The 16,004-nt window shown below is 46.4% G+C and overlaps 17 non-coding genes across 17 annotated transcripts; 6 read left to right on the forward strand and 11 right to left on the reverse strand.

Annotated features, from left to right (window-relative positions):
• Positions 1-775: 775 nt before the first annotated feature.
• Positions 776-847, reverse strand: trnap-ugg (transfer RNA proline (anticodon UGG)). Its single transcript has one exon. It is a non-coding gene; the product is annotated as a tRNA-Pro (tRNA).
• A 160-nt stretch (positions 848-1,007) lies between these two features.
• trnap-cgg (transfer RNA proline (anticodon CGG)) lies at positions 1,008-1,080 on the forward strand. The gene has a single exon. It is a non-coding gene; the product is annotated as a tRNA-Pro (tRNA).
• A 1,512-nt stretch (positions 1,081-2,592) lies between these two features.
• trnap-ugg (transfer RNA proline (anticodon UGG)) lies at positions 2,593-2,664 on the reverse strand. The gene has a single exon. It is a non-coding gene; the product is annotated as a tRNA-Pro (tRNA).
• Positions 2,665-2,824: 160 nt separating this feature from the next.
• On the forward strand, positions 2,825-2,897 carry trnar-ccg (transfer RNA arginine (anticodon CCG)). Its single transcript has one exon. It is a non-coding gene; the product is annotated as a tRNA-Arg (tRNA).
• A 1,345-nt stretch (positions 2,898-4,242) lies between these two features.
• On the reverse strand, positions 4,243-4,314 carry trnap-cgg (transfer RNA proline (anticodon CGG)). Its single transcript has one exon. It is a non-coding gene; the product is annotated as a tRNA-Pro (tRNA).
• Positions 4,315-5,783: 1,469 nt separating this feature from the next.
• Positions 5,784-5,855, reverse strand: trnap-cgg (transfer RNA proline (anticodon CGG)). Its single transcript has one exon. It is a non-coding gene; the product is annotated as a tRNA-Pro (tRNA).
• A 318-nt stretch (positions 5,856-6,173) lies between these two features.
• trnap-ugg (transfer RNA proline (anticodon UGG)) lies at positions 6,174-6,245 on the reverse strand. Its single transcript has one exon. It is a non-coding gene; the product is annotated as a tRNA-Pro (tRNA).
• Positions 6,246-6,405: 160 nt separating this feature from the next.
• trnar-ccg (transfer RNA arginine (anticodon CCG)) lies at positions 6,406-6,478 on the forward strand. The gene has a single exon. It is a non-coding gene; the product is annotated as a tRNA-Arg (tRNA).
• A 1,462-nt stretch (positions 6,479-7,940) lies between these two features.
• Positions 7,941-8,012, reverse strand: trnap-cgg (transfer RNA proline (anticodon CGG)). The gene has a single exon. It is a non-coding gene; the product is annotated as a tRNA-Pro (tRNA).
• Positions 8,013-9,480: 1,468 nt separating this feature from the next.
• On the reverse strand, positions 9,481-9,553 carry trnap-cgg (transfer RNA proline (anticodon CGG)). The gene has a single exon. It is a non-coding gene; the product is annotated as a tRNA-Pro (tRNA).
• Positions 9,554-9,871: 318 nt separating this feature from the next.
• On the reverse strand, positions 9,872-9,943 carry trnap-ugg (transfer RNA proline (anticodon UGG)). The gene has a single exon. It is a non-coding gene; the product is annotated as a tRNA-Pro (tRNA).
• A 160-nt stretch (positions 9,944-10,103) lies between these two features.
• On the forward strand, positions 10,104-10,176 carry trnar-ccg (transfer RNA arginine (anticodon CCG)). Its single transcript has one exon. It is a non-coding gene; the product is annotated as a tRNA-Arg (tRNA).
• Positions 10,177-11,755: 1,579 nt separating this feature from the next.
• trnap-ugg (transfer RNA proline (anticodon UGG)) lies at positions 11,756-11,827 on the reverse strand. The gene has a single exon. It is a non-coding gene; the product is annotated as a tRNA-Pro (tRNA).
• A 160-nt stretch (positions 11,828-11,987) lies between these two features.
• trnaq-cug (transfer RNA glutamine (anticodon CUG)) lies at positions 11,988-12,060 on the forward strand. Its single transcript has one exon. It is a non-coding gene; the product is annotated as a tRNA-Gln (tRNA).
• A 1,462-nt stretch (positions 12,061-13,522) lies between these two features.
• Positions 13,523-13,593, reverse strand: trnap-cgg (transfer RNA proline (anticodon CGG)). Its single transcript has one exon. It is a non-coding gene; the product is annotated as a tRNA-Pro (tRNA).
• Positions 13,594-14,143: 550 nt separating this feature from the next.
• On the forward strand, positions 14,144-14,216 carry trnar-ccg (transfer RNA arginine (anticodon CCG)). The gene has a single exon. It is a non-coding gene; the product is annotated as a tRNA-Arg (tRNA).
• A 1,581-nt stretch (positions 14,217-15,797) lies between these two features.
• trnap-ugg (transfer RNA proline (anticodon UGG)) lies at positions 15,798-15,869 on the reverse strand. The gene has a single exon. It is a non-coding gene; the product is annotated as a tRNA-Pro (tRNA).
• Positions 15,870-16,004: the final 135 nt, after the last annotated feature.

Consider the following 16,004-nt stretch of genomic DNA (forward strand, 5'->3'; position numbering starts at 1 on the left):
CTATGAAGTTGTTGATAAAGAAAAGTAAATGCTTTGGCGGGGGCTGAGAGGTGGGGAGGACAACATGGCTAACTCCTCCATAATCAGATTGCCCTTCGGGTGATTTTTGGGCAACTCACTGAGTCTCAGCTCCAGAGAGAACTTCAGCAAGTCTAGTTTCTGACTGACTCATTCAAGCGGGCTTGAGCTTCTGAATGAGCTTTCTTCTCCGTCAGAATGAGCTTTCTTCTCTGTCAACTTCTAAGGGAAAACAATGCCTTTCATACACCAAGAAGAGCACAATTTGTTTTATCACCCAGCTTAAAAAAAGAAAAAAAAAATCCTGTGGTATCACATGCAATTGCATACAGAGTCAGAGAACCCTTGAACTCATACTAAAGGTGAGAGGGCTCGTCCGGGATTTGAAGCCAGGATCTCTAGCACCCGAAGCGAGAAACATACCACTAGACCAACGAGCCTGCCTGACGCTGGATGGGGCTACTTGCGTACACTTGTACAGTCACCGAACGCTGGCCTCAAACAGAATGAGAGGGGACTAGTTTTAATAAGAGCGTTTGTCGTTAGGGAGCCGTACTCTCTGGCAGGCAGCGATTCAGAGTACATTCTGTGCAAGGAAATAAGCGCTTGTCATCTGGCTGAATCTTGGCTATGTTGTAGTACAGATGAACACAAGCAGTAGTAAGGGTTTCAAAAACATGACAGTTTTGAGTTTGGCTCAGTGCTGCAAAAGGAAGGATCCAACCTTGTTGCTCTAGCTGCTTGGTCTGAAATCCCCGGGCTCGTCCGGGATTTGAACCCGGGACCTCTCGCACCCAAAGCGAGAATCATACCCCTAGACCAACGAGCCTCTTTTACATTAAGTCTTTCGGGAGGGCGCCACAAATTCAGTGAAGCCCATCTCAAAGACGGAACACGACCTGGCGTCGAGATACGAAAGTGTAGCTGTTTGAGCGTTAGAAACCCTTTGAAGCCAAATTACTGATCAAAGGAAAAAGAACTCCAGACAAGGCCCAGTGGCCTAATGGATAAGGCATCAGCCTCGGGAGCTGGAGATTGTGAGTTCAAGTCCCACCTGGGTTGCTTTAATGGGCTATATTTAAGTTGGATGTTCGACAAATTCAAGGATGGTTTGTTCAAAGCAATAATGACCGCAAGATCTGAGTTAGCATAGAACGGACAAACTTCGGATAGCTGTGGTGGGGTTTTGTGTGCGTCAGACTGTCAGTGAATCATTCTTGCCTGCCCGTGCATGTGCCCTTTCAGGCTGAAATTACACAAAGCACTGTGCGCAAGAGGCCCAGTGGCCTAAGGGGAAAAGGCCACTTCTTGCTTTTGCACTGGACCTACGACGAAGGCTTTGCGTACGAAAGCAGAGAGGCAGACTACACACAAAACAGGTGGGAAAGAGTCATGAACTTTAAATTAATCTAGTCATCGAAAAACATCATTGATACGTTTGTTTTGTCCATATAACCAAAATGGCTGTGTAATTGGAGAAAAACACATGGAACAGAAATGGCGGGCTCTAAATGTAAACAGCCGCATATAGGCTATGCCGTAGGCTTGACTTTGAACTAAAAGGCATCAGCCTCCCACCTAGGGAGGCTGTTACTAGGGCGTGCTTGTTGCGCTTGCTCTAAGCCGATGCTGCAAAAAGTCAATGAAAAGTTGTTCAAAGAAACTCCACAGAACAACAAGTATACCCGTTCTTAGCGTTTCTGCAAAAGAGCCACGGTAATTCAGTTAAGAGCGATTTAAAATGCTTTGAATCCCACTACAGCATCTACAGACCTGCGAAAAAAGTTCAATTTTGCCAAAGCATCAGCCTCTGATGCTGCAGAACGTGACGTCAAGTACTATGTGGGTTGCAGTAAATGGCCAGACTTTGAAGTTGTTGATAAAGAAAAGTAAATGCTTTGGCGGGGGCTGAGATGTGGGGAGGACAACATGGCTAACTCCTCCATAATCAGATTGCCCTTCGGGTGATTTTTGGGCAACTCACTGAGTCTCAGCTCCAGAGAGAACTTCAGCAAGTCTAGTTTCTGACTGACTCATTCAAGCGGGCTTGAGCTTCTGAATGAGCTTTCTTCTCCGTCAGAATGAGCATTCTTCTCTGTCAACTTCTAAGGGAAAACAATGCCTTTCATACACCAAGAAGAGCACACTTTGTTTTATCACCCAGCTTAAAAAAAGAAAAAAAATCCTGTGGTATCACATGCAATTGCATACAGAGTCAGAGAACCCTTGAACTCATACTGAAGGTGAGAGGGCTCGTCCGGGATTTGAAGCCGGGATCTCTGCGTACACTTGTAGAGTCACTGAATGCTGGCCTCTTACAGAATGGGAAGGCACTAGTTTTAATAGAAAGCGTTTGTCGTTAGGGAGCCACACTCCCTGGCAGGCAGCGATTCTGAGTTCGTTCTTTGCAAGGAAATAAGCGCTTGTCATCTGACTGAATCTTGGCTATGTTGTAGTACAGATGAACACAAGCAGTAGTAAGGGTTTCAAAAACATGACAGTTTTGAGTTTGGCTCAGTGCTGCAAAAGGAAGGATCCAACCTTGTTACTCTAGCTGCTTGGTCTGAAATCCCTGGGCTCGTCCGGGATTTGAACCCGGGACCTCTCGCACCCAAAGCGAGAATCATACCCCTAGACCAACGAGCCTCTTTTACATTAAGTCTTTCGGGAGGGCGCCACAAATTCATTTAAGCCCATCTCAAAGACGGAACACGACCTGGCGTCGAGATACGAAAGTGTAGCTGTTTGAGCGTTAGAAACCCCTTGAAGCCAAATTACTGATCAAAGGAAAAAGAACTCCAGACAAGGCCCAGTGGCCTAATGGATAAGGCATCAGCCTCCGGAGCTGGAGATTGTGAGTTCAACTCCCACCTGGGTCGTCTTTAATGGGCTATATTTAAGTTGGATGTTCGACAAATTCAAGGATGGTTTGTTCAAAGCAATAATGACCGCAAGATCTGAGTTAGCATAGAACGGACAAACTTCGGATAGCTGTGGTGGGGTTTTGTGTGCGTCAGACTGTCAGTGAATCATTCTTGCCTGCCCGTGCATGTGCCCTTTCAGGCTGAAATTACACAAAGCACTGTGCGGAAAAGGCCACTTCTTGCTTTTGCACTGGACCTACGACGAAGGCTTTGCGTACGAAAGCAGAGAGGCAGACTACACACAAAACAGGTGGGAAAGAGTCATGAACTTTAAATTAATCTAGTCATCGAAAAACATCATTGATACGTTTGTTTTGTCCATATAACCAAAATGGCTGTGTAATTGGAGAAAAACACATGGAACAGAAATGGCGGGCTCTAAATGTAAACAGCCGCATATAGGCTATGCCGTAGGCTTGACTTTGAACTAAAAGGCATCAGCCTCCCACCTAGGGAGTATACCCGTGCTTAGCGTTTCTGCAAAAGAGCCACGGTAATTCAGTTAAGAGCGATTTAAAATGCTTTGAATCCCACTACAGCATCTACAGACCTGCGAAAAAAGTTCAATTCTGCCAAAGCATCAGCCTCTGATGCTGCAGAACGTGACGTCAAGTACTATGTGGGTTGCAGTAAATGGCCAGACTTTGAAGTTGTTGATAAAGAAAAGTAAATGCTTTGGCGGGGGCTGAGAGGTGGGGAGGACAACATGGCTAACTCCTCCATAATCAGATTGCCCTTCGGGTGATTTTTGGGCAACTCACTGAGTCTCAGCTCCAGAGAGAACTTCAGCAAGTCTAGTTTCTGACTGACTCATTCAAGCGGGCTTGAGCTTCTGAATGAGCTTTCTTCTCCGTCAGAATGAGCTTTCTTCTCTGTCAACTTCTAAGGGAAAACAATGCCTTTCATACACCAAGAAGAGCACAATTTGTTTTATCACCCAGCTTAAAAAAAGAAAAAAAAAATCCTGTGGTATCACATGCAATTGCATACAGAGTCAGAGAACCCTTGAACTCATACTAAAGGTGAGAGGGCTCGCCCGGGATTTGAAGCCGGGATCTCTAGCACCCGAAGCGAGAATCATACCACTAGACCAACGAGCCTGCCTGACGCTGGATGGGGCTACTTGCGTACACTTGTACAGTCACCGAACGCTGGCCTCAAACAGAATGAGCAGGGACTAGTTTTAATAAGAGCGTTTGTGGTTAGGGAGCCGTACTCTCTGGCAGGCAGCGATTCAGAGTACATTCTGTGCAGGAAATAAACGCTTGTCATCTGACTGGCTGCTTGTTCTGAAACTGCTGGGCTCGTCCGGGATTTGAACCCGGGACCTCTCGCACCCGAAGCGAGAATCATACCCCTAGACCAACGAGCCTGACTGACAATAGATTCGGCTACTTGCGTACCGTTGTAGAGTCACTGAATGCTGGCCTCTTACAGAATGGGAAGGCACTAGTTTTAATAGAAAGCGTTTGTCGTTAGGGAGCCACACTCCCTGGCAGGCAGCGATTCTGAGTTCGTTCTATGCAAGGAAATAAGCGCTTGTCATCTGGCTGAATCTTTCAGGCTGAAATTACACAAAGCACTGTGCGCAAGAGGCCCAGTGGCCTAAGGGGAAAAGGCCACTTCTTGCTTTTGCACTGGACCTACGACGAAGGCTTTGCGTACGAAAGCAGAGAGGCAGACTACACACAAAACAGGTGGGAAAGAGTCATGAACTTTAAATTAATCTAGTCATCGAAAAACATCATTGATACGTTTGTTTTGTCCATATAACCAAAATGGGTGTGTAATTGGAGAAAAACACATGGAACAGAAATGGCGGGCTCTAAATGTAAACAGCCGCATATAGGCTATGCCGTAGGCTTGACTTTGAACTAAAAGGCATCAGCCTCCCACCTAGGGAGGCTGTTACTAGGGCGTGCTTGTTGCGCTTGCTCTAAGCCGATGCTGCAAAAAGTCAATGAAAAGTTATTCAAAGAAACTCCACAGAACAACAAGTATACCCGTGTTTAGCGTTTCTGCAAAAGAGCCACGGTAATTCAGTTAAGAGCGATTTAAAATGCTTTGAATCCCACTACAGCATCTACAGACCTGCGAAAAAAGTTCAATTTTGCCAAAGCATCAGCCTCTGATGCTGCAGAACGTGACGTCAAGTACTATGTGGGTTGCAGTAAATGGCCAGACTATGAAGTTGTTGATAAAGAAAAGTAAATGCTTTGGCAAGGGCTGAGAGGTGGGGAGGACAACATGGCTAACTCCTCCATAATCAGATTGCCCTTCGGGTGATTTTTGGGCAACTCACTGAGTCTCAGCTCCAGAGAGAACTTCAGCAAGTCTAGTTTCTGACTGACTCATTCAAGCGGGCTTGAGCTTCTGAATGAGCTTTCTTCTCCGTCAGAATGAGCTTTCTTCTCTGTCAACTTCTAAGGGAAAACAATGCCTTTCATACACCAAGAAGAGCACAATTTGTTTTATCACCCAGCTTAAAAAAAGAAAAAAAAAATCCTGTGGTATCACATGCAATTGCATACAGAGTCAGAGAACCCTTGAACTCATACTAAAGGTGAGAGGGCTCGTCCGGGATTTGAAGCCGGGATCTCTAGCACCCGAAGCGAGAATCATACCACTAGACCAACGAGCCTGCCTGACGCTGGATGGGGCTACTTGCGTACACTTGTACAGTCACCGAACGCTGGCCTCAAACAGAATGAGCAGGGACTAGTTTTAATAAGAGCGTTTGTCGTTAGGGAGCCGTACTCTCTGGCAGGCAGCGATTCAGAGTACATTCTGTGCAGGAAATAAACGCTTGTCATCTGACTGGCTGCTTGTTCTGAAACTGCTGGGCTCGTCCGGGATTTGAACCCGGGACCTCTCGCACCCGAAGCGAGAATCATACCCCTAGACCAACGAGCCTGACTGACAATAGATTCGGCTACTTGCGTACAGTTGTAGTGTCACTGAATGCTGGCCTCTTACAGAATGGGAAGGCACTAGTTTTAATAGAAAGCGTTTGTCGTTAGGGAGCCACACTCCCTGGCAGGCAGCGATTCTGAGTTCGTTCTGTGCAAGGAAATAAGCGCTTGTCATCTGGCTGAATCTTGGCTATGTTGTAGTACAGATGAACACAAGCAGTAGTAAGGGTTTCAAAAACATGACAGTTTTGAGTTTGGCTCAGTGCTGCAAAAGGAAGGATCCAACCTTGTTGCTCTAGCTGCTTGGTCTGAAATCCCCGGGCTCGTCCGGGATTTGAACCCCGGACCTCTCGCACCCAAAGCGAGAATCATACCCCTAGACCAACGAGCCTCTTTTACATTAAATCTTTCGGGAGGGCGCCACAAATTCAGTGAAGCCCATCTCAAAGACGGAACACGACCTGGCGTCGAGATACGAAAGTGTAGCTGTTTGAGCGTTAGAAACCCCTTGAAGCCAAATTACTGATCAAAGGAAAAAGAACTCCAGACAAGGCCCAGTGGCCTAATGGATAAGGCATCAGCCTCCGGAGCTGGAGATTGTGAGTTCAAGTCCCACCTGGGTCGTCTTTAATGGGCTATATTTAAGTTGGATGTTCGACAAATTCAAGGATGGTTTGTTCAAAGCAATAATGACCGCAAGATCTGAGTTAGCATAGAACGGACAAACTTCGGATAGCTGTGGTGGGGTTTTGTGTGCGTCAGACTGTCAGTGAATCATTCTTGCCTGCCCGTGCATGTGCCCTTTCAGGCTGAAATTACACAAAGCACTGTGCGCAAGAGGCCCAGTGGCCTAAGGGGAAAAGGCCACATCTTGCTTTTGCACTGGACCTACGACGAAGGCTTTGCGTACGAAAGCAGAGAGGCAGACTACACACAAAACAGGTGGGAAAGAGTCATGAACTTTAAATTAATCTAGTCATCGAAAAACATCATTGATACGTTTGTTTTGTCCATATAACCAAAATGGCTGTGTAATTGGAGAAAAACACATGGAACAGAAATGGCGGGCTCTAAATTTAAACAGCCGCATATAGGCTATGCCGTAGGCTTGACTTTGAACTAAAAGGCATCAGCCCTCCACCTAGGTAGGCTGTTACTAGGGCGTGCTTGTTGCGCTGGCTCTAAGCCGATGCTGCAAAAAGTCAATGAAAAGTTGTTCAAGGAAACTCCACAGAACAACAAGTATACCCGTGCTTAGCGTTTCTGCAAAAGAGCCACGGTAATTCAGTTAAGAGCGATTTAAAATGCTTTGAATCCCACTACAGCATCTACAGACCTGCGAAAAAAGTTCAATTTTGCCAAAGCATCAGCCTCTGATGCTGCAGAACGTGACGTCAAGTACTATGTGGGTTGCAGTAAATGGCCAGACTATGAAGTTGTTGATAAAGAAAAGTAAATGCTTTGGCGGGGGCTGAGAGGTGGGGAGGACAACATGGCTAACTCCTCCATAATCAGATTGCCCTTCGGGTGATTTTTGGGCAACTCACTGAGTCTCAGCTCCAGAGAGAACTTCAGCAAGTCTAGTTTCTGACTGACTCATTCAAGCGGGCTTGAGCTTCTGAATGAGCTTTCTTCTCCGTCAGAATGAGCTTTCTTCTCTGTCAACTTCTAAGAGAAAACAATGCCTTTCATACACCAAGAAGAGCACAATTTGTTTTATCACCCAGCTTAAAAAAAGAAAAAAAAAATCCTGTGGTATCACATGCAATTGCATACAGAGTCAGAGAACCCTTGAACTCATACTAAAGGTGAGAGGGCTCGTCCGGGATTTGAAGCCGGGATCTCTAGTACCCGAAGCGAGAAACATACCACTAGACCAACGAGCCTGCCTGACGCTGGATGGGGCTACTTGCGTACACTTGTACAGTCACCGAACGCTGGCCTCAAACAGAATTAGAGGGGACTAGTTTTAATAAGAGCGTTTGTCGTTAGGGAGCCGTACTCTCTGGCAGGCAGCGATTCAGAGTACATTCTGTGCAGGAAATAAACGCTTGTCATCTGACTGGCTGCTTGTTCTGAAACTGCTGGGCTCGTCCGGGATTTGAACCCGGGACCTCTCGCACCCGAAGCGAGAATCATACCCCTAGACCAACGAGCCTGACTGACAATAGATTCGGCTACTTGCGTACAGTTGTAGAGTCACTGAATGCTGGCCTCTTACAGAATGGGAAGGCACTAGTTTTAATAGAAAGCGTTTGTCGTTAGGGAGCCACACTCCCTGGCAGGCAGCGATTCTGAGTTCGTTCTATGCAAGGAAATAAGCGCTTGTCATCTGGCTGAATCTTTCAGGCTGAAATTACACAAAGCACTGTGCGCAAGAGGCCCAGTGGCCTAAGGGGAAAAGGCCACTTCTTGCTTTTGCACTGGACCTACGACGAAGGCTTTGCGTACGAAAGCAGAGAGGCAGACTACACACAAAACAGGTGGGAAAGAGTCATGAACTTTAAATTAATCTAGTCATCGAAAAACATCATTGATACGTTTGTTTTGTCCATATAACCAAAATGGCTGTGTAATTGGAGAAAAACACATGGAACAGAAATGGCGGGCTCTAAATGTAAACAGCCGCATATAGGCTATGCCGTAGGCTTGACTTTGAACTAAAAGGCATCAGCCTCCCACCTAGGGAGGCTGTTACTAGGGCGTGCTTGTTGCGCTTGCTCTAAGCCGATGCTGCAAAAAGTCAATGAAAAGTTATTCAAAGAAACTCCACAGAACAACAAGTATACCCGTGTTTAGCGTTTCTGCAAAAGAGCCACGGTAATTCAGTTAAGAGCGATTTAAAATGCTTTGAATCCCACTACAGCATCTACAGACCTGCGAAAAAAGTTCAATTTTGCCAAAGCATCAGCCTCTGATGCTGCAGAACGTGACGTCAAGTACTATGTGGGTTGCAGTAAATGGCCAGACTATGAAGTTGTTGATAAAGAAAAGTAAATGCTTTGGCAAGGGCTGAGAGGTGGGGAGGACAACATGGCTAACTCCTCCATAATCAGATTGCCCTTCGGGTGATTTTTGGGCAACTCACTGAGTCTCAGCTCCAGAGAGAACTTCAGCAAGTCTAGTTTCTGACTGACTCATTCAAGCGGGCTTGAGCTTCTGAATGAGCTTTCTTCTCCGTCAGAATGAGCTTTCTTCTCTGTCAACTTCTAAGGGAAAACAATGCCTTTCATACACCAAGAAGAGCACAATTTGTTTTATCACCCAGCTTAAAAAAAGAAAAAAAAAATCCTGTGGTATCACATGCAATTGCATACAGAGTCAGAGAACCCTTGAACTCATACTAAAGGTGAGAGGGCTCGTCCGGGATTTGAAGCCGGGATCTCTAGCACCCGAAGCGAGAATCATACCACTAGACCAACGAGCCTGCCTGACGCTGGATGGGGCTACTTGCGTACACTTGTACAGTCACCGAACGCTGGCCTCAAACAGAATGAGCAGGGACTAGTTTTAATAAGAGCGTTTGTCGTTAGGGAGCCGTACTCTCTGGCAGGCAGCGATTCAGAGTACATTCTGTGCAGGAAATAAACGCTTGTCATCTGACTGGCTGCTTGTTCTGAAACTGCTGGTCTCGTCCGGGATTTGAACCCGGGACCTCTCGCACCCGAAGCGAGAATCATACCCCTAGACCAACAAGCCTGACTGACAATAGATTCGGCTACTTGCGTACAGTTGTAGTGTCACTGAATGCTGGCCTCTTACAGAATGGGAAGGCACTAGTTTTAATAGAAAGCGTTTGTCGTTAGGGAGCCACACTCCCTGGCAGGCAGCGATTCTGAGTTCGTTCTGTGCAAGGAAATAAGCGCTTGTCATCTGGCTGAATCTTGGCTATGTTGTAGTACAGATGAACACAAGCAGTAGTAAGGGTTTCAAAAACATGACAGTTTTGAGTTTGGCTCAGTGCTGCAAAAGGAAGGATCCAACCTTGTTGCTCTAGCTGCTTGGTCTGAAATCCCCGGGCTCGTCCGGGATTTGAACCCGGGACCTCTCGCACCCAAAGCGAGAATCATACCCCTAGACCAACGAGCCTCTTTTACATTAAATCTTTCGGGAGGGCGCCACAAATTCAGTGAAGCCCATCTCAAAGACGGAACACGACCTGGCGTCGAGATACGAAAGTGTAGCTGTTTGAGCGTTAGAAACCCCTTGAAGCCAAATTACTGATCAAAGGAAAAAGAACTCCAGACAAGGCCCAGTGGCCTAATGGATAAGGCATCAGCCTCCGGAGCTGGAGATTGTGAGTTCAAGTCCCACCTGGGTCGTCTTTAATGGGCTATATTTAAGTTGGATGTTCGACAAATTCAAGGATGGTTTGTTCAAAGCAATAATGACCGCAAGATCTGAGTTAGCATAGAACGGACAAACTTCGGATAGCTGTGGTGGGGTTTTGTGTGCGTCAGACTGTCAGTGAATCATTCTTGCCTGCCCGTGCATGTGCCCTTTCAGGCTGAAATTACACAAAGCACTGTGCGCAAGAGGCCCAGTGGCCTAAGGGGAAAAGGCCACATCTTGCTTTTGCACTGGACCTACGACGAAGGCTTTGCGTACGAAAGCAGAGAGGCAGACTACACACAAAACAGGTGGGAAAGAGTCATGAACTTTAAATTAATCTAGTCATCGAAAAACATCATTGATACGTTTGTTTTGTCCATATAACCAAAATGGCTGTGTAATTGGAGAAAAACACATGGAACAGAAATGGCGGGCTCTAAATTTAAACAGCCGCATATAGGCTATGCCGTAGGCTTGACTTTGAACTAAAAGGCATCAGCCCTCCACCTAGGTAGGCTGTTACTAGGGCGTGCTTGTTGCGCTTGCTCTAAGCCGATGCTGCAAAAAGTCAATGAAAAGTTGTTCAAAGAAACTCCACAGAACAACAAGTATACCCGTGCTTAGCGTTTCTGCAAAAGAGCCACGGTAATTCAGTTAAGAGCGATTTAAAATGCTTTGAATCCCACTACAGCATCTACAGACCTGCGAAAAAAGTTCAATTTTGCCAAAGCATCAGCCTCTGATGCTGCAGAACGTGACGTCAAGTACTATGTGGGTTGCAGTAAATGGCCAGACTATGAAGTTGTTGATAAAGAAAAGTAAATGCTTTGGCGGGGGCTGAGAGGTGGGGAGGACAACATGGTTAACTCCTCCATAATCAGATTGCCCTTCGGGTGATTTTTGGGCAACTCACTGAGTCTCAGCTCCAGAGAGAACTTCAGCAAGTCTAGTTTCTGACTGACTCATTCAAGCGGGCTTGAGCTTCTGAATGAGCTTTCTTCTCCGTCAGAATGAGCTTTCTTCTCTGTCAACTTCTAAGGGAAAACAATGCCTTTCATACACCAAGAAGAGCACAATTTGTTTTATCACCCAGCTTAAAAAAAGAAAAAAAAAATCCTGTGGTATCACATGCAATTGCATACAGAGTCAGAGAACCCTTGAACTCATACTAAAGGTGAGAGGGCTCGTCCGGGATTTGAAGCCGGGATCTCTAGCACCCGAAGCGAGAAACATACCACTAGACCAACGAGCCTGCCTGACGCTGGATGGGGCTACTTGCGTACACTTGTACAGTCACCGAACGCTGGCCTCAAACAGAATGAGAGGGGACTAGTTTTAATAAGAGCGTTTGTCGTTAGGGAGCCGTACTCTCTCGCAGGCAGCGATTCAGAGTACATTCTGTGCAAGGAAATAAGCGCTTGTCATCTGGCTGAATCTTGGCTATGTTGTAGTACAGATGAACACAAGCAGTAGTAAGGGTTTCAAAAACATGACAGTTTTGAGTTTGGCTCAGTGCTGCAAAAGGAAGGATCCAACCTTGTTGCTCTAGCTGCTTGGTCTGAAATCCCCGGGCTCGTCCGGGATTTGAACCCGGGACCTCTCGCACCCAAAGCGAGAATCATACCCCTAGACCAACGAGCCTCTTTTACCTTAAGTCTTTCGGGAGGGCGCCACAAATTCAGTGAAGCCCATCTCAAAGACGGAACACGACCTGGCGTCGAGATACGAAAGTGTAGCTGTTTGAGCGTTAGAAACCCCTTGAAGCCAAATTACTGATCAAAGGAAAAAGAACTCCAGACAAGGCCCAGTGGCCTAATGGATAAGGCATCAGCCTCTGGAGCTGGAGATTGTGAGTTCAAGTCCCACCTGGGTCGTCTTTAATGGGCTATATTTAAGTTGGATGTTCGACAAATTCAAGGATGGTTTGTTCAAAGCAATAATGACCGCAAGATCTGAGTTAGCATAGAACGGACAAACTTCGGATAGCTGTGGTGGGGTTTTGTGTGCGTCAGACTGTCAGTGAATCATTCTTGCCTGCCCGTGCATGTGCCCTTTCAGGCTGAAATTACACAAAGCACTGTGCGCAAGAGGCCCAGTGGCCTAAGGGGAAAAGGCCACTTCTTGCTTTTGCACTGGACCTACGACGAAGGCTTTGCGTACGAAAGCAGAGAGGCAGACTACACACAAAACAGGTGGGAAAGAGTCATGAACTTTAAATTAATCTAGTCATCGAAAAACATCATTGATACGTTTGTTTTGTCCATATAACCAAAATGGCTGTGTAAGTGGAGAAAAACACATGGAACAGAAATGGCGGGCTCTAAATGTAAACAGCCGCATATAGGCTATGCCGTAGGCTTGACTTTGAACTAAAAGGCATCAGCCTCCCACCTAGGGAGGCTGTTACTAGGGCGTGCTTGTTGCGCTTGCTCTAAGCCGATGCTGCAAAAAGTCAATGAAAAGTTGTTCAAAGAAACTCCACAGAACAACAAGTATACCCGTGTTTAGCGTTTCTGCAAAACCGCCACGGTAATTCAGTTAAGAGCGATTTAAAATGCTTTGAATCCCACTACAGCATCTACAGACCTGCGAAAAAAGTTCAATTTTGCCAAAGCATCAGCCTCTGATGCTGCAGAACGTGACGTCAAGTACTATGTGGGTTGCAGTAAATGGCCAGACTATGAAGTTGTTGATAAAGAAAAGTAAATGCTTTGGCAGGGGCTGAGAGGTGGGGAGGACAACATGGCTAACTCCTCCATAATCAGATTGCCCTTCGGGTGATTTTTGGGCAACTCACTGAGTCTCAGCTCCAGAGAGAACTTCAGCAAGTCTAGTTTCTGACGGACTCATTCAAGCGGGCTTGAGCTTCTGAATGAGCTTTCTTCTCCGTCAGAATGAGCTTTCTTCTCTGTCAACTTCTAAGGGAAAACAATGCCTTTCATACACCAAGAAGAGCACAATTTGTTTTATCACCCAGCTTAAAAAAAGAAAAAAAAAATCCTGTGGTATCACATGCAATTGCATACAGAGTCAGAGAACCCTTGAACTCATACTAAAGGTGAGAGGGCTCGTCCGGGATTTGAAGCCGGGATCTCTAGCACCCGAAGCGAGAATCATACCACTAGACCAACAAGCCTGCCTGACGCTGGATGGGGCTACTTGCGTACACTTGTACAGTCACCGAACGCTGGCCTCAAACAGAATGAGCAGGGACTAGTTTTAATAAGAGCGTTTGTCGTTAGGGAGCTGTACTCTCTGGCAGGCAGCGATTCAGAGTACATTCTGTGCAGGAAATAAACGCTTGTCATCTGACTGGCTGCTTGTTCTGAAACTGCTGGGCTCGTCCGGGATTTGAACCCGGATCTCTCGCACCCGAAGCGAGAATCATACCCCTAGACCAACGAGCCTGACTGACAATAGATTCGGCTACTTGCGTACAGTTGTAGAGTCACTGAATGCTGGCCTCTTACAGAATGGGAAGGCACTAGTTTTAATAGAAAGCGTTTGTCGTTAGGGAGCCACACTCCCTGGCAGGCAGCGATTCTGAGTTCGTTCTGTGCAAGGAAATAAGCGCTTGTCATCTGGCTGAATCTTGGCTATGTTGTAGTACAGATGAACACAAGCAGTAGTAAGGGTTTCAAAAACATGACAGTTTTGAGTTTGGCTCAGTGCTGCAAAAGGAAGGATCCAACCTTGTTGCTCTAGCTGCTTGGTCTGAAATCCCCGGGCTCGTCCGTTATTTGAACCCGGGACCTCTCGCACCCAAACCGAGAATCATACCCCTAGACCAACGAGCCTCTTTTACATTAAGTCTTTCGGGAGGGCGCCACAAATTCAGTGAAGCCCATCTCAAAGACGGAACACGACCTGGCGTCGAGATACGAAAGTGTAGCTGTTTGAGCGTTAGAAACCCCTTGAAGCCAAATTACTGATCAAAGGAAAAAGAACTCCAGACAAGGCCCAGTGGCCTAATGGATAAGGCATCAGCCTCCGGAGCTGGAGATTGTGAGTTCAAGTCCCACCTGGGTCGTCTTTAATGGGCTATATTTAAGTTGGATGTTCGACAAATTCAAGGATGGTTTGTTCAAAGCAATAATGACCGCAAGATCTGAGTTAGCATAGAACGGACAAACTTCGAATAGCTGTGGTGGGGTTTTGTGTGCATCAGACTGTCAGTGAATCATTCTTGCCTGCCCGTGCATGTGCCCTTTCAGGCTGAAATTACACAAAGCACTGTGCGCAAGAGGCCCAGTGGCCTAAGGGGAAAAGGCCACTTCTTGCTTTTGCACTGGACCTACGACGAAGGCTTTGCGTACGAAAGCAGAGAGGCAGACTGCACACAAAACAGGTGGGAAAGAGTCATGAACTTTAAATTAATCTAGTCATCGAAAAACATCATTGATACGTTTGTTTTGTCCATATAACCAAAATGGCTGTGTAATTGGAGAAAAACACATGGAACAGAAATGGCGGGCTCTAAATGTAAACAGCCGCATATAGGCTATGCCGTAGGCTTGACTTTGAACTAAAAGGCATCAGCCTCCCACCTAGGGAGGCTGTTACTAGGGCGTGCTTGTTGCGCTTGCTCTAAGCTGATGCTGCAAAAAGTCAATGAAAAGTTGTTCAAAGAAACTCCACAGAACAACAAGTATACCCGTGCTTAGCGTTTCTGCAAAAGAGCCACGGTAATTCAGTTAAGAGCGATTTAAAATGCTTTGAATCCCACTACAGCATCTACAGACCTGCGAAAAAAGTTCAATTTTGCCAAAGCATCAGCCTCTGATGCTGCAGAACGTGACGTCAAGTACTATGTGGGTTGCAGTAAATGGCCAGACTATGAAGTTGTTGATAAAGAAAAGTAAATGCTTTGGCGGGGGCTGAGAGGTGGGGAGGACAACATGGCTAACTCCTCCATAATCAGATTGCCCTTCGGGTGATTTTTGGGCAACTCACTGAGTCTCAGCTCCAGAGAGAACTTCAGCAAGTCTAGTTTCTGACTGACTCATTCAAGCGGGCTTGAGCTTCTGAATGAGCTTTCTTCTCCGTCAGAATGAGCTTTCTTCTCTGTCAACTTCTAAGGGAAAACAATGCCTTTCATACACCAAGAAGAGCACAATTTGTTTTATCACCCAGCTTAAAAAAAGCAAAAAAAAATCCTCTGGTATCACATACAATTGCATACAGAGTCAGAGAACCCTTGAACTCATACTAAAGGTGAGAGGGCTCGTCCGGGATTTGAAGCCGGGATCTCTAGCACCCGAAGCGAGAATCATACCCCTAGACCAACGAGCCTGACTGACAATAGATTCGGCTACTTGCGTACACTTGTAGAGTCACTGAATGCTGGCCTCTTACAGAATGGGTAGGCACTAGTTTTAATAGAAAGCGTTTGTCGTTAGGGAGCCACACTCCCTGGCAGGCAGCGATTCTGAGTTCGTTCTGTGCAAGGAAATAAGCGCTTGTCATCTGGCTGAATCTTGGCTATGTTGTAGTACAGATGAACACAAAGCAGTAGTAAGGGTTTCAAAAACATGACAGTTTTGAGTTTGGCTCAGTGCTGCAAAAGGAAGGATCCAACCTTGTTGCTCTCGCTGCTTGGTCTGAAATCCCCGGGCTCGTCCGGGATTTGAGCCCGGGACCTCTCGCACCCAAAGCGAGATTCATACCCCTAGACCAACGAGCCTCTTTTACATTAAGTCTTTCGGGAGGGCGCCACAAATTCAGTGAAGCCCATCTCAAAGACGGAACACGACCTGGCGTCGAGATACGAAAGTGTAGTTGTTTGAGCGTTAGAAACCCCTTGAAGCCAAATTACTGA

This window comes from Siphateles boraxobius, unplaced genomic scaffold (genome assembly GCF_051911475.1).
Source record: "Siphateles boraxobius isolate OS27281-9 unplaced genomic scaffold, OSU_SipBor_1 25, whole genome shotgun sequence".
NCBI lineage: Eukaryota > Metazoa > Chordata > Actinopteri > Cypriniformes > Leuciscidae > Siphateles > Siphateles boraxobius.